We start from the raw sequence: 16,982 nt of genomic DNA, 5'->3' as shown, positions 1-16,982 counted from the left end.
TTGATTTTCCGTGGGGGGGAAAAAAAAAAAAAAAAAAAAAAAAATGCCATAAATGTTATTAACATTCTTTGAGTGCCCTCTTGTGGCGAGAGTACATAACTTCTACTTGTTCAAATTATTCCAGTCTAAAAATATATATATTTAATGGTAAAATACATCTTTACCCAGCTGGGGCCAAATTTCTTACTTTTTTGAATACTTTAACACACACAGAAATCTTTCCTTGAACACAAAGCCAACTAATAAAGCAACCAAACCTAAAGCTAGCAAAAAAAAAAAGTTTTATTGTGTATTATTCTATTCACAGATGTGTTTTGCACTTAAGAAAATTTGAATTAAAAAAAATTAGTAATCATTATCCAAGATGAGAAAGTATTCTTTCCTTTTTAAAAAATAAATTTAGGGTTCTTTTCAATGAACTTTTACACAACTCTTTAGAAACACATCTTCTTGATTCAAATGAGATACAATAGTGTAAATTAAATCTTTGAAATACGTTAATTATTTCTTCCATTACTCTATCTACAAAGACAAATGAATAATCTTACTGCATTAGAATATAATTTTAGCCAATATCACTTCATTTTCCAGAAGCCAATTTCCTCAAAATCCTCTCAATCAATGAAGAGAATTGGGAAGAAGTACCAAAGGCCTCTCAGCAATCAATTGAAGAGTGGTCTTATTCACTATTGTCTCAGGAGTTTGATATGTTAGAATTTCCTGAGGCAAAAAGCTATCTAAGGAGTGGTCAGAATCAGACAGATTGGGTGTGCTGTTTCCTAAGACAGATTCCAAGCCAGAAGACCTAGGATCACAGACCCGTTAGAACAGAAGCCCCAAGGTCAAGGGATCCCCAAATCACATTTCATCATGATAGGTTTCCCAAAAAGCCTATGCTCTGGAGTCAGCCTCAGTATCTCTCTAGATGGGTCCCAATGTTCCCCAGATTTCTGGGCACTCTGAATTCTGTAAAAATTCTCCCCATGGCTTGAGGAAATCTAGGGAAATCCAGTTTATACTTTAATATCTTTCCCCCTTTTCAGTACAGCAGTTCATAAGGAAAAAAGTACAAGATTTAGTGGGAAAGGTAGGAACCATTGCCATTTTGCTCTCAGGGACCTTTTCTCCATCTTGGGTCTCAAATAGTTTACTGCCATTTCAAAGATTTTGGGTAGGCTAGAAGAATGGAGTTTTTAAGGGGAAAGAGGAGTTCTCTCCCAAAAATGTGACTAATTTATTGTGATTTTAAATTTAAATGGTATATGATAGAATTCCTTTCAGTTGATGCATTTGGGAGTAAGATTTTAGAAATATCTGTGCATTAATATTATAGAATTGCTACTAAAAGTTTAAATCTGTATTTGGTTTGAAGTTAAAAAATGGTTATTAAAACAAAGTTCTCTGGTAACTTACCTAAAGAGGTCCCATGTTTGCATCTCTTCATTAGATGAAATACATTGCTTTCTAAAATGTATATTAGATCACTTGTAAAAAATTATGAGCTATGCTTTAAAGTTTTGTCATCTCTTCTAGATATATGTATAAGTTTTATGGAATTTGGCCCAAAGTTATTTAGATATTACTTATATTGTAAATCTTAAAAGTTTTTTAAAGTAGTTTTAAAACAAGGGACAAGAAAGATTGCTAGTTTGAATGCAACATTGTGAGAATCTCACAAGATAAATTATTGATTTTTAAAGTAACTTCTTTTTCAATTGGTATGTTAAAATTGGAAATTTGACTGTAAATTACATGATATTCCTATCCATTTTTGTGGTAGGCTATGTTATGTCCATTTGGCTATCACTTATGAAAATTGTAAAATTGCTAGTTAAGTTATTTGGAGTTGTGGATAATATCAAAACCTAAAATTGTTAAATATTATTGATGTGAATTAGGATATTAGGCAGAGAGAGAAATGGGATGATGGACAGAGAGATGGATGGGATGTTGGATAAAGACAGATAGACACAAGATGGAAGAGCAAGGAACAGCATGTTGGGTTATATGAATATCAGATGATGATAGGCACCAAAAGTTGGAATTTGGTAATATGAAGGATTCAGTGGCCAGTCTTTTTGGCAAAAGGTACATTTATTTAGGGAAGAGGATACAGACAAAATGGAGGCTACAATAGACACAAGGAATGGCCACCTCCCCAAAGGGTGGGAGCATGGAGCTAACCTGGTTTCTATCACTGTCTTCTCCCTGTCTCTGGAACTCTCAGGTGGGGTTGTACAGACAGGGGAGGTGGACTCAACCCTATCTGTGAACTTGCTGGGTTTTGGAAAAGTTTGGTTTTGGGTGTAGAATTCCAGTCTCTTTACCTTTAGGTTTCTGAAGGTTTTTGATTGGGATTTTTGGTAGTTAATCTGAAATTTAGGATTGAAAACTACATATAGTTATTTTCATGATCTGCTGGTTTGGGAAGGTAAAGGCCTAGTTTGCCCTTCCCCCACTGGATATGGTTCTCTGTAAAATCCGGACTAGCCATTTAGAGGATCTCACTATCAGCCTGAGTCCTTGGTCTTAATGTAGGAGTGAAGGAGGCAGGAATTGCCACATGGCTGGTCAAAGATGGAGTCTGGAATCTGGCATCTTCTCTTGTGTCTGTAGCTTAGAGTCTTCTGTACCTGAGACTCCCTTAAATTCATCTACTACATCATACTACAGCACACTGAGCATAATAATATTCCATAATATTCATATACCACAATTTATTTATTCAGCCATTCTCCAATTGATGGGCATCCACTCTGTTTCCAGTTTCTGGCTACTACAAAGAGGGCTGCCACAAACATTCTTGCACATGGTGGTCCCTTTCCCTTCTTTAAAATCTCTTTGGGATATAAGCCCAGTAGTAACACTGCTGGATCAAAGGGTATGAACATTTTGAAAACTTTTTGGGCATAATTCCAGATTGCTCTCCAGAATGGTTGGATTCTTTCACAACTCCATCAACAATGCATCAGTGTCCCAGTTTTCTCACAGTCCCTCCAACATTCATCATTTTTTGTTCCTGTCATCTTAGCCAATCTGACAGGTGTGTAATGATATCTCAGAGTTGTCTTAATTTGCATTTCTTTGATCAATAGTGATTTGGAACACTCTTTCATATGACTGGAAATAGTTTCAATTTCGTCATCTGAAAATTGTCTGTTCATATCATTTGACCATTTATCAATTGGAGAATGGCTTGATTTCTTATAAATTAAATTCTCTGTATATTTTGGAGATGAGGCCTTTATCAGAACCTTTAACTGTAAAAATGTTTTCCCAATCTGTTACTTCCCTTCTAATCTTGTTTGCATTAGTTTTGTTTGTGCAGAAACTTTTTAATTTGGTATAATAAAAAATTTCTATTTTGTGATCAATAATGATCTCTAGTTCTCCATTGGACACAAACTCCTTCCTCCTCCACAAGTCCAAGAGGTAAACCATCCCATGTTCCTCCAATTTATTTATGATTTCATTATTTATGCCTAAATCTTGTACCCATTTTGATCTTATCTTAGTATGTGGTGTTAAAGGGGGTCCATGCCTAGTTTCTGCCATGAGTAAATAATTTTCAAGAAAAGAAATTTGTGGCAAAACTATGATTTCACTAATATAACTGTTTCTTTGAATAAAAAATAGGTCATGCCTAGATCGGTTTTTTATGAGTTACTTTTACTAAATAAAAAATCATCACCTTATAATTATTTATTAGATATTTTTTAAAAAGCTGCCTCATTCTTATTTTATCTTGCTCAGATCTAACAGCCATTTTAGTGTAAAATGTTATAGCAACAACTTTTTTCCACTTAAAAGTTGTAGGCAAACAAAAATCAGAAAAACAAAAAACCCACAACATATCTTGAAGTTGTTCATTCACTGTAGCTTTTGCTTTTAATAGAGAAAGCACAGGATAATAATATTATAAAATCAAGACAAGATCCTTATTCTCTCAAACATCTGCAGAACTACAAAATCTGCTCTGTGTGGGGAGAATGAAACAAGAACAAGAATTCAAATCCTTGAGAGACACTGAGAAAGGTGTTGAATTTAAAAAGTTTCCCCAAGGTTGGTACTATTTTGCCTAGAAGAAAATTGTTGTGCCACAGTTCTAATTGTCCTGACTCAAATTTCCCTAATTGTGATGAGTTTCCCTAATTAGTTCTGCCTCCGTTTCCCTAATTTTTTTCTGTCTCAGTTTCCTTAACTGTTCTGCCTCAATCCCCTTACTTGCAACCTTCCCCATCCCCCTCTCCCCTCCACTAGTTCATTAAAACTGAGGACCACTTACTCTAAGGTTATAAATTGTCAATTATAAACAAATAAAAGGGAGTTCAGACTTCCTGGCCCCTAACTCCTTCTGTGATCAAGAATTTATGGTCCTAACCCTTATCCTTTAATTGTTCTTTATCCCAATTTACCAGAATGTCCCATGTCTCCCACCACCCTGTCAGAACCAGATTGATAGCCCGTTTCCACACTCAATGTTCTGACTCTGCCCTTGTCTTGATCTACCCCTGTAGCTGACCCATTTGTGTATATATGCCATTGAGATTTCACATTCACTACTGAATACTTTGAGACAAGAGTCCTGTCCAGTCAATCAATTAAACTCTCCAATAAATAAAATATTAAAACTCTCTAATCTCTATCTTGCTTCAGTTTCTCCAGCATCATAAAATGAACTTCCTTACCTTTTCCTAGCTCCACAGAAGTCCAGTCAGTCAATGATCTTCTCCATCCATTCATCATAACATCTAGCAGCTAGTGAAGTACAGTTTAGCTAAGGCTCCAAATATCAACAACTTGGGCCAAACAGGTTTGCCAATATAACCACATTGGGCTTGAAAACTTGATTTCTCAATTAGAGAATTATAGAATGGTTAGACTAGAATTCATTGTTTTAGATCCTTTAGGAAGCTAATATTCAGTTTTCTCAGTGCTGTTCTTCACAAGGCATAAGACAATTTAACAGTCAGTAGAATTTTCTGATTTTTAGTCTCTCTGTCTCTGCTGACTTTTTCATTTTCAATTTTTGTCTCTTCTCTCCCAGTGTAAACTATTCCCTTTGGTCCCAATTCATACCTCCTGCTGTAGTTATAATCGCCTTATAACAATATTTAGCACTTATAGAGGTCTTAAAGTACTTTACATATGTAAATCTCATATAATCCATTCACACATTTAGAAAAAAATTTGAGGCTGGATTTAAATCTCTATAATTGTCAATAACACTACTCAGTATTCCTGAAATTGTTGACTAATGCTTCTCATATCACATTAGATGAAAATCATAATAATGAAAGCATTTACTTCTTTTTTGTTGTTTGTTTGTTTGCAGATGATTGTGTACTCATAGTTTGGGAAGCTCAGATGCAACAAAATATGGATTGATTCTCTGCTGCTTCTACTAATTTTGACTTAACAATACCTAGAAATTTCAGGTGCTCCATGAGTCAACACCAAACCATCCATATGTGGAATTACTGTTCCAGCAAATGGAGAAGTTTCATATGCTGTGAATAAGTTTACTTACCTTGGCAGTATACTTTCAGAAATGTACACATTATGAGTTTGACACTCACTTTGCCAGAGCTAACTCAGTATTTGGGAGGCTTTGAGGTAAAGCACTGGAGAGGAGAAGTATTAGACTACAGAATAGTTGTGCTGATCTCATTGTTGTATGCCTGTAAAACTTGGACCATAACAGAAAATGGAATCACTTCCACTTGAATTCTGAGGAGATTCTGAAGATCACAGCTAGTGGGATAAGATACCAGCACTGAGGTTCTTTCTCTAACTAAACTTCAAACTCTATTGCAAAGAACGCAACTCTATTGGGCTGACCACATTGTTCCAAATGCCTTATGTATGCTTGCCAAAAAGACTACTTTATGGAGAACTCATACAGGGCAAACACTCATAAAGTGGTCAGAACAAGCAATACAGAGACACTCTCAAGGTTTCTCTTTAGAATTGATAGTTTGACATGGGAAACACTGACTGACACTGGGCCACCATGGTGTAGGCCCATCAAAGAAAAGTGCTGTGCTCCATGAGCAAAGCAGAATTAAATTAGCTTAGAAGAAGCAGGAAATGTGAAAATCAAAGAAGCTATTCCAAATGTTCATAGGGACTAATTGTATGTATCCAATCTCAGTCAGAGCATTCCAAGCTCATATTGGTCTGATCAACCACCGCAGAACACATTAATATGTCACTAACATAGAAATGTCATTATGGTCCTCTTCAAAAGTGAAGGACAATAACCATCACCTCTTACAATATTTTCAAGGTCAGTGCTAAAGGAAAAAAAATACACAAGGAAGTCAAAGGAAATCTAGAGGCTCTGGAAGAAATCTAGCTAGTTGAGCCTATGCTAGACTCTCCATATAGGAAGCCCCCCCCCCCCCCAATTTACAAGAATCCTCTATGGAGAATCCCTCCAATAATTATCATTACTGTCATCATAACTAATATTTATATAGTACTCACTACATGCCAGATCCTATACTAAGCACTTTGTAAATGTCATCTCATTTGATCCTCATAACAATGCTGGGAAGTGGATGCTAATATTATCTTGATTTTACAGAAGAGGAAACTGAGGCTAGCAGAAGGTAACTAACTTGTTCAGGATCATATATCTAGTAAGTATCTGAGGCTGGACTTGGAATAAGGTCTTTTTCACTCCCTGTCTTGCACTCAATCCACTGTGCCCCCTAGTTACCCTACAAATGCAAAGAACTCCAAAATTATGGTAAAGTCCCCACATGTAGCAATGTCTAGCTAGCTACATGCCCCTTGGTAGAAGCCACAAAGAATCTCAACCTCCATTAATTTTTGTCCTTTACCTGCCTTCACCCTTTCCCCAAGGTTCAATTTTGGGAGATGCTTGACATTCACATAGTAGAGAAAAACTACGAAAGTGAAAACTATTAGAATATTCTTTGGCTCCTATCCCTCCCTTCTACCCATCCTTATACTGCTTCAGAGAGAAAATGGCTATTTATAATAGTGTTACTTTTGGGAATCTAAAGTTTCCCCAAAGAGGAAAAATGTAAAAATGCTGTCCCATGCACAAGATAATAGGAACATTCATTTTCTTCCCAGTTAGAAAGCAATGATGAGTATAAGGGAATTATAGTGTACATTAAGAGAATAACTAAAATAGGATTTGTAAATTCAACTTGTAGCCAAGTTGTTATTTGTAAATATCTTCCAGGAGGCTTAAAACAAGCATTGTCAGTTTGACAATTCTAATAAACAATTTCACATTTTTCAAGAACAAGGTGCAAACAAGGTGTGTGTGTGTGTGTGTGTGTGTGTGTGTGTGTGTGTGTGTGTGTGTGTTTGTTTCAAAGGGAGGTCTTCTTCAATGGCCTCTCTTTTTCAAGGGCCAACTTTTCCTTTTGTTTAGCCTGCTACTATTACTACAATTGACCACTTCAGTAAATACTTTAATCCAGCTTTAGTGGACTTCCAAAGTTTCCAGACTTTCCTGAAATTTACAAGGTTATCTGGACTCATTCATCTTGATGTTTTGAATCAGTCATCTACTGACTTTGGAAAAGAACTCTTCCACCATTCCCTTACTCTACTTTACCTTGAAGTTTTTTGAAGAGTCCTTATGAATGGAAGCCATAAAAGAAAAGGAATATGAAGGGGGCAAGAAAGAGGGAAGTAGGAGTTTGAACCTTCCTATTGCTTCTTTAGTAGAATTGTGGGTATACAGATAACTCTTGGTTAGTACAAATAATGACTTCCTTGAAGTTGTCTCACATATTCAGAGTATTTGAAGTTACATTTATGCAAACTATGCCCATTGGTTCTAGACTAGCTAAGTCATGCTGTAAGCATCCAACTAATGTATATGACCAATTTACAAGATTCAATATTTTCATTAACTGGAACTAAAGTAAGTTCTGGCTTGGGAAGCAAAGGGAAGACAACATATATAGACTCAATCAGATATAGTTATAATATATATCTTCTCAAAAACAGCTAGAGAAAAGGGCATACAATACAGATACTTCCTATAGGTAGGAAAACCAAGGAGAAACTTCAAAAGAATGACTTTATTAAATTTGATATCCAAAGAACTGGGTTCAAACCTTGAAAGTGAGAAAAATGTATTTAAAATGCCTATTTGTTGTAAAATTCTGTAAAAATTGAAATAAAATGTGTAAAGGCTATATGAACCATAAGATATAGGTATGTGGGAGCTATTAGTATCACCAATAAGAATTATTAAAAATATATATATTTTTCCATTTTCTTCTACTCTATTTTCATTATGAAAATCAATAAAAAATCATGAAAATGTTTTTCAACTTCCACAGATTTCATACTAGATTTTAGTCAAATATATGTAAGTCATAAGATGTTAATTATTGATTTGCCTCTATATTTGGAGTATTAACAACCTAAATGTACTTATTTATTCTTCATATACCTTGGAACTTTTCTCCAATAAGAAGTATATCTATTGTATAATTTATGACAAATTTTCTTTCTACAAGTTAGTTAAAATATAATAAGTATATAATAATGGAGTCTGTAACTTGTTGAAGGGGATTTCTAAGTAGCCAAACCATTGTCCAAATGTATTCAGAGTAATAGATCATGGTACTAAAAGATAGAAAATGTTATAGAACATCATATGCAATTTTGAGACAGCATTGAAGTTTTATAGCATATCATCAGTTATGACACTTGTAATGGGAAGGGTATATCTCTTAAAGAGATTTTGACAAGGCATGTCACAGGTATAATCAACAACATATTGACTGGATTTACACAGTGGATCACAAATAGTCCCTACTGAGACCAAAAGACCTACAGGATGAGCTGATATTTTGGTTGTTTGCAAAGAAGGTGGAAAGGGAAAAAAGCACAAGGAGGGAAGGGAAAGGGGGAATAGGAGAAGGAAAAGGAGAAGGAGGAGAAGAAAGAGGAGGGGCAAAGGGGAAAAGAAAAGGGGAGGGGGAAGAAGGAAAAAAAAGAAAGAGGAAAGGGGAGAGAGAAGACAAGGGATAAGAGGAAAGGGAATAGAGACATGGATGGAGGAAGGGAGAAGGAGGAGGTAAAGCAGCAGCAAATTGTCATCAGGGTGCGAATGCATCATTTCTATATTTTCAAATTCAGTGATCCTAGAGCTGAAAGAAGAAATTAATGTGAGCTAGCAGTGCAGAGAATACATTTCACCTCAGGAATAGAATGTAGAGAAGGGAGTTGATAAAGAAGCAGGGGTGAAAGGCAAAGGCCAGTTAGATAATAACCAGTACTGTTTCTTTTTGCAGAAATTTCCATATGGTTTGGGGGTTGAACTGAGGTCAGTAAAACAAATTACTTCTATTTTCTACTCTATATTATATGTGACTTAAAAACAAAGCGGATTTTGATTATCTCTTCTAAAGAAAACTTGCAACAATGATATAAATTAATATAGAGAATCAAAGTATCTGTGTGGGGATATTTGAAAATAGTCATCATAGCTTCCTTTAGACTTCTTTATCTTATCTGTATCTTTTGTCTCTGAATTCATCAATGTCCCTTCTACAATGTGGCATCCTTAAATAAACCCAATTCTCTGGACAGGATCTCATCAGCCCAGAGTTGAATGAGACCATTATCCTCTATAGCCTTAGAATATGCTTTACTCTTTCAATTAAAAGTGATATATTTTCCCCCCATTGAACTGCTGGAATCCCTCCTCCTTTCTGCCCACTCCATCAATAACACCACCAATAGGGTAATTTAAATTCTGCAGAATGCAGGCTGAGACCAGCTTTCCCCTCCCTAGCTAGGCTCTTTATTCCATAAAAATCTTTCTCCGCCTTTCCTGAAGGCAGGAAAGGGAAAGGAAGAATCAGAACAGGACCCTAGACTGTTTTCGTCCCAGAGGGGTCCGTCAGGGAGCCCGGGATCCTCGTTTTCAGTCTGGGAGCCTTCGGCTTCACAGAATTATAGAGGACTGCCAGAGACTTGGGAGATTATCTAGTAGAATGTCTTCATTTTAGACAAGAAGAAATCGAGGCTCGGAAAGAAGTGCTTTGCCCAGCTTCACAAAGTTAAGCACGGGATCGGGTCTCGTCATTCCAATCCAAGACCCGGAGCTCAACCCCCGCCCTCCGATGTGGAGTTTTGTACTCTTTGCTCCGAGAGCTAACGGCCACTTCACCTGTGCACTCTTCTGTGCATGCTTTTTCCCTTTATCACATCCGCGCGACCCAGGGACCTGACAAACGCACGCGCAGTTCCGTTCCCCTCCTGCCAATGCCAGGGTTGCAGGCGCCTCTAGGGCTGGATTCGTTATAACTGCAGAGGGCTCACAGGACTCTAATCCTCCCGTCTCCGGTTATTGACCATTCGCCTTTAATTCCCCCTCCGAGCAAGTGAGGGGCCCAAAGGAGGACGCCCCCGTGAGTTCTCCCTCTAGTCCCTGAAGCTTGCCTCCAGGATGAAGAAGATTTTCAACTTCTGCAAGAAGAAGGAGCAGTCTTCATCTCATCCCTTCTTCAACATGCAGTTACTTTCGAGTTGGAACACCTAGATCTCACCCTAGGATATGTGATCTGGAACAAGGACCTTGGGAAGCTCCACAAAGCTGACTCCATCAGGGATGTGGAGAAAGTGCAGCAGCAGCTGCTGCTGCTGCTCGGAAAGCACAACTTGGAATGATCATGATAAAATGAAGCGGTAAGAGCAGGGGTTGTGGGAGGGGGTGAGAAGGAAGGCCCCCACCGGAGGAATATAAGACATCTCCCCCATCCCTCCACTTGGGATTAGTGTCCCCCCCCAGCCTCGAGCTTCCCTCAGAAAAGCAATCCTCCTTAGCACCAAGTCACGGCCAGGTTTTGCTTCCTAGACATTGGATAGCAGAAGCAGAAAGCTGGAGTCGCCTCTATTTCCTGCCTGTCCATTTTTAATAGGGAAACTCCTTCATTTGTCTTTTAGTCAGGGTCCAACTAACTTATTCTTAAAAGGTGGCGACATGCGAATAAATAATATTTTCTTCTGGTGACATGTTAACATTTCTAAAACAACTGTGTCAGACTATCCGTTAGGACATTAGGGGTATTTTCTTGGAAAAATTACTGGAGTGGTTTGCCATTTCCTTCAGCTCATTTTGACAGATGAGGAAATTGAGGCAAACACAGTTAAGTAATCTGCCCGAGATCACACAACTGCAAATATACGACATAAGATTTGAACTCAGGAAGATGAGTCTTCTTGACTCCAGGTCCAGAATTCATAGTGCCTTTTAGATACCCCAGCTGGTAAAATATGGACAGATATATGAAGAGTAAAAGTTTTAAGGCAGAAAATTAAATGCTGCTTTTATTAAGACCTAATATATGTGTCAGGCAATGGGCTAATAACAGATACAAAGGAATCAGGGAGCAGGGGTTGTCCCTATTTTAGGTCAGTTAAGTAAGGGACTTAAGAAGAGAGGACGGATATTTAAAAATCTAGCTAGTAAGGAATATCAAAGAGAAAAAGGTTACAGTTTCAAAAGCTTCAGAGAGGTTAACAAAAAGAGAAAGAAGAAAAGACAGTTACATTTGGCAACTAAGAGATCATTAATATTTTTGAAGAACTTGGAAGGCAGAACATAGTGTTAAATGAAAATGACAGAAAAGAAAGTGGAGACAACTAATGTCAACAGCCTTCTCATAACTGCAAAGGCAGGAAAAAATTGGGATGATAGTGGGGTGGATCCTTTGGGGAATGGGGAATAAGACATAGGCATGTTTGTAAGTGAGCAGGAAAATAGCCAGGATTCAGGGGAAAACTGAAGATAAGTGAGAAAAGAAATGTTAGAGGAATGATAGTTAAGATAGTACATGTGGAAGCATTTTTCTTGGCAAGGAAAAGGACTAACTCTTCATATCAGATAGGTTGAAGGAGAAGATAGTGGCAGTACTCATTTAGATGATATTAGATGAAAAAGGGCGATCTCCGGGAATGGTCTCAAGTTTTTTTTCCCAGTAAAATGTGAAGCTAGATTTTTAGCTGAGAAGATGCAGCGTTCATTCAACTCAATATCTGATATTTTCTGTGAAGCAAGGAAGTGGTATTTCAAAAGTCTGATTCAGCAGGAATGGCTAGACCTAAACCAGATAAAAAAAATCTATGACAGAGGAAATGCACTTATAAAGGTATTTTGGAATCATTTTAAAAGTATTTGAAAGAAGGAAGATTCCAAAAGAGTGGGAAAGACACTTCCTAATGAAATAAAACATATATAAATATTGAAAAATAATAGATTGGATTTTTATTGAGTGGAGATTTCAGAAGATGTTTTGGTGTCTTTTTGAGCTATTTCTATTTCTGAATACTTTATGTTTACTAGAATTTTGTGTTTTACCAGTTACATGTAAAGAAAATTTTAGCATTTGCTTTTACAAAATTTTGAATTCCAAATTTTTTTTCCTTCCACGACTCCCTTCTCATCTTCTGAAAATGTTAGGCATAGGTTATGTATATGGTATTATCATGTAAAACTTATTTCCACATTAGTCACATTATTTTATTATTATTTTTTACTTTTGCTGAAGCGATTGGGATAAGTGACTTGCCCAGGCTCAGACTTCTAGGAAGTGTTAAGTGCCTGAGGCTAGATTTGAACTCCCATCCTCCTGACTTCAGGGCTGGTGCTCTCTCCATTGCACCACCTAAGCTGCCCCCCACATTAGTTTTCAAAGAAGAAACATCAAAAGGAAAAAAGAAACAGGGGGAGGGGGGAATGAAGAAAGTGGAAAAAGTATGCTGCAATATGCAGAGTCCATCTGGATGTGATGTTTATCTGGATGTAAATAGAATTTTCCTTTCTTAGTCCTTTATACTTGTCTTAGAACACTGTATAGCTTAAAAGAGCAGAGTTATTTATACTTGATCATCACATAGTGTTTTTGTTATTATGCACAATGTTTTCCTGGTTCTCCTCATCTCAATTTGCATAAATTCATAAAGTTTTTCCCAGGTTTGTCTGAAACTTGCCTATTTACTATTTCTTACTGAACGATAATATTCTATTACATTCATACATCAGTTTTTTCAGCCATCCTCCAGTTCCTAGGATTTCCCTCAATTTTCAATATTTTGTGAAAAAGGCTGCTGTAAATATTTTTTGTACATAGAGGTCCTTTTCCTTTTTTTTTTTTTTTTTCTTTTTTCTTTTCTTTCTTTTTTTTTTTTTTTTTTTTTTGATCACTTTGGGATACAGACCTAGTATTGTTGGATGGAAGGATATTCAGAGTTTTCTTGCCCTTTGGGCATAGTTCCAAATTACTTTCCAGAATGATTGGATCAATTCACAACTCAACCAAGTGTACATTAGTGTCCCAGTTTGTCATATTAGCCAAGCCTAATGGATGTGAGGTGATACTTCAGAGTTGTTTTAAGTTGCATTTGTTTTCCAGTTTTCCCGGCAGTTGTTAAATAGTGAGTAGTGTTTTATTCTAAATGGTATGGGCTTTGGTTTTCTCAAGCACTTTGATTACCATCTTAGTCTATTCCATTCTTTCTTGGGCAGTACCAGAAAATTTTGATGATTATTGCTTGAGAATGTAGTTTGAGATCTGGTATCTAGGTTACTTTTCTTTATATTTTCTTTTCATTATTTTTCTTGATATTCTTAACCTTTTCTAGCAGATAACTTTTGTTCTTCTATTCCTAGCAAGTGTTTTTTTTTTTTTTTTGATAGTTTATTTCCATGGCACTTAATAAGTAAATTAATGTATATTGGTAGATCTGCCATGAGCAATTGGTATTAATATTTAGATCTGATTTTCTGTCAAAAAGTGTTTTGTACTTGTATTCAGTTTTGATCATATAAAGAATAAAGCCTTCCACAATTGTACATCAGGGTTCCCTTGCAACAAGATCTATTTAGGAGGCTAATCCACCCTCTGTAATAATGCATTCCATCTTTTCCAATCCAGTTGTTCAAATAAAATTTATTTTTCTGATATACCTCACTCGTTTGGAATTGAAACAATATGAATAATAATAATTTTGTAGGAATTGAATGTGAACTCATATTAACACATAAAAGATAAAAACTTTTCTGAATTATGCCTTAAGTCTCAAAAAACGAGTGCCAACCATTTACCATATTTATTTTTATTTTTTTATTAATTTTTATAATTATAACATTTTCTTTGATGGTACATATTCATAGGTTTTTTTTAACAACATTATCCCTTGTACTCCCTTCTGTTTCAAATTTTTCTCCTTCTTCCCTCCACCCCCTCCCCCTAGATGGCAGGCATTCCCATACATATTAAATATCTTATAGTATATCCTAGGTACAATATATATGTGCAGAACCAAATTTTGTTGTTGTTGCAAAGGAAGGATTGTATCCGGAAGGTAAAAATAATCTGGGGAGAAAAACAAAAAATGCTAACAGTTTACACTCATTTCTCAGTGTTCCTTTTCTGAATGTAGCTGATTCTGTCCATCATCGATCAATTGGAATTGAATTAGCTCTTCTCTAGATTGAAGATATCCACTTCCATCAGAATACATCCTCATACAGTATCATTTTTGAAGTGTATAATGATCTCTTGGTTCTGCTCGTTTCATTAGCATCAGTTGATATAAGTCTCTCCAAGCCTCTCTGTATTCCTCCTGTTGGTCATTTCTTACAGAACAATAATATTCCATAACATTCATATACCATAATTTACCCAACCATTCTCCAATTGATGGGCATCCATTCATTTTCCAGTTTCTAGCCACTATGAAAAGGGCTGCCACAAACATTCTGGCACATACAGGTCCCTTTCCCTTCTTTAGTATTTCCTTGGGATATAAGCCCAGGAGTAGCACTGCTGGGCATACACATTTTGATAACTTTTTGGGCATAATTCCAGATTGCTCTCCAGAATGGTTGGATTCTTTCACAACTCCATCAACAATGCATCAGTGTCCCAGTTTTCCCACAGCCCCTCCAACATTCATCATTATTTGTTCCTGTCATTTTAGCCAATCTGATATATGTGTAATGATATCTCAGAGTTGTCTTAATTTGCATTTCTCTGATCAATAGTGATTTGGAAACTCTTTCATATGAGTGGAAATAGTTTCAATTTCATTATCTGAAAATTGTCTGTTCATATCCTTTGACCATTTATCAATTGGAGAATGGCTTGATTTCTTATAAATTAAAGTCCATTCTCTGTATATTTTGGAGATGAGGCCTTTATCAGAACCTTTAACTGTAAAAATGTTTTCCCAATCTGTTACTTCCCTTCTAATCTTGTTTGCATTAGTTTTGTTTGTGCAGAAACTTTTTAATTTGGTGTAATCAAAATTTTCTATTTTGTGATCAATAATGATCTCTACTTCTCCCTTGGACACAAACTCCTTCCTCCTCCACAAGTCCAAGAGGTAAACCATCCCATGTTCCTCCAATTTATTTATGATTTCGTTCTTTATGCTTAAATCTTGGACCAATTTTGGTCTTATCTTAGTATGTGGTGTTAAATGTGGATCCATGTACCATATTTCTAAAGGAGCAAACCCTCTTGGATTAATAGAGGAATTCTGAGGTCCAGGATGAAAAAGGTATACACTTTTGACAAAATTTGGTAACATGTCTAGATTGTTCTCTAGCAATATCAAATTGTTTTCTAAGAATTTGAGCCTGTTAGTGAAACTGATTATGTGATCCTTGTGCAAATGAAAAAGGACATGTAAGCAATGAATGTGCAATTGCATTTCCTTCTGACATAAACTCTGGAAGGGAAGTGTGAGATGGAACATGCATAATGAAAATAGATTGGTTCCTTTCCCTTATTATTTTCTGTAATGTATGAAATAACTGCCCCATGTCTCCTTTTTTAATTAAAGCTTTTTATTGACAAAGCATATGCATGGGTAATTTTTTCCAATATTTTCCAACATTGACCCTTATACAACCTTTTGTTCCAAAATTTTCCCTCTTTCCCCCCACTCCCTTCCCAATGTATTGGCAGGTAGTCCAATACAGGTTAGATCCAATATATGTATACATATTTATACAGTTATCTTATTGCAGAAGAAAAAAAAATCAGATCAAGAAGGAAGAAAAATAAAAACTTAGAAAGAAAATATAATGTAAGCAAATAACAAAAAGAGTGAGAATGCTATGCTGTGTTCCACACTCAGTTCCCACAGTCCTCTCTCTGGGTGTAGATTGCTCTCTTCATCACTGAATAAGTAGAACTGGTTTGAATCATCTCATTATTGAAGAGAGCCATGTCCATCAGAATTGATTATTGTAGAATCTTGTTGCCATGTATAATGATCTCCTGGTTCTGCTCATTTCACTTAGCATCAGTTCATGTAAGTCTCTCCAGGTCTCTCTGAAATCATCTTGCTGATCATTTGCTACAGAACATTCATATTCATATAACATAATTGATTCAGCCATTCTCCAATTGATGAGCATCCACTCAGTTTCCAGTTTCTTGCCACTACAAAGAGGGCTGCCACAAACATTTTTGCACATGTGGGTCCTCCTTTAAGCCTCCTTTAAGATCTCTTTGGGATATAATCCACTGCTGATCAAAGGGTATGCACAGTTTGATAACTTTTTGAGCATAGTTCCAAATTGCTCTCCAGAATGGTTGGATCGGTTCACAGTTCCACCAACAATGTATCAATGTTCCAGTTTTCTCTCATCCCTTCCAATATTCATCATTATCTTTTTGTGTCATTTTGGCTAATCTGCTCATGTCTCCTCCTTGATATTTAAGATGAGCCATCTCAATATCATTCAGTGTACATTGCATATTTGCTGTCTAAAGTTATATTGTTTCCTTGTATTTCATTTACAAGTGTGATAATAGCAAATAATTCCTTTTTCTTTGAATTGATTCAAAAGATGTAGTAATACTTTTCTAAATTTTTTTGATGGGAACATAATACTAGGTCCATTTGTTTTTTGTGACCTCTGATAACAAGGCCTCTTGGAAAGGACATTTTTTTAAGGA

The 16,982-nt window shown here is 36.2% G+C and overlaps 1 pseudogene; it reads right to left on the bottom strand.

Annotated features, from left to right (window-relative positions):
* Positions 1-1,436, bottom strand: part of LOC141543995 (protein O-mannosyl-transferase TMTC3-like) — a 57,738-nt pseudogene extending 56,302 nt beyond the window's left edge.
* Between the last annotated feature and the right edge of the window lie 15,546 nt (positions 1,437-16,982).

The sequence above is a fragment of the Sminthopsis crassicaudata genome, chromosome 5 (genome assembly GCF_048593235.1).
Source record: "Sminthopsis crassicaudata isolate SCR6 chromosome 5, ASM4859323v1, whole genome shotgun sequence".
Taxonomy (NCBI): domain Eukaryota; kingdom Metazoa; phylum Chordata; class Mammalia; order Dasyuromorphia; family Dasyuridae; genus Sminthopsis; species Sminthopsis crassicaudata.
The sequence above is the reverse complement of the archived record's forward strand: the minus strand, read 5'-3'. Positions and strand labels throughout refer to the sequence as shown.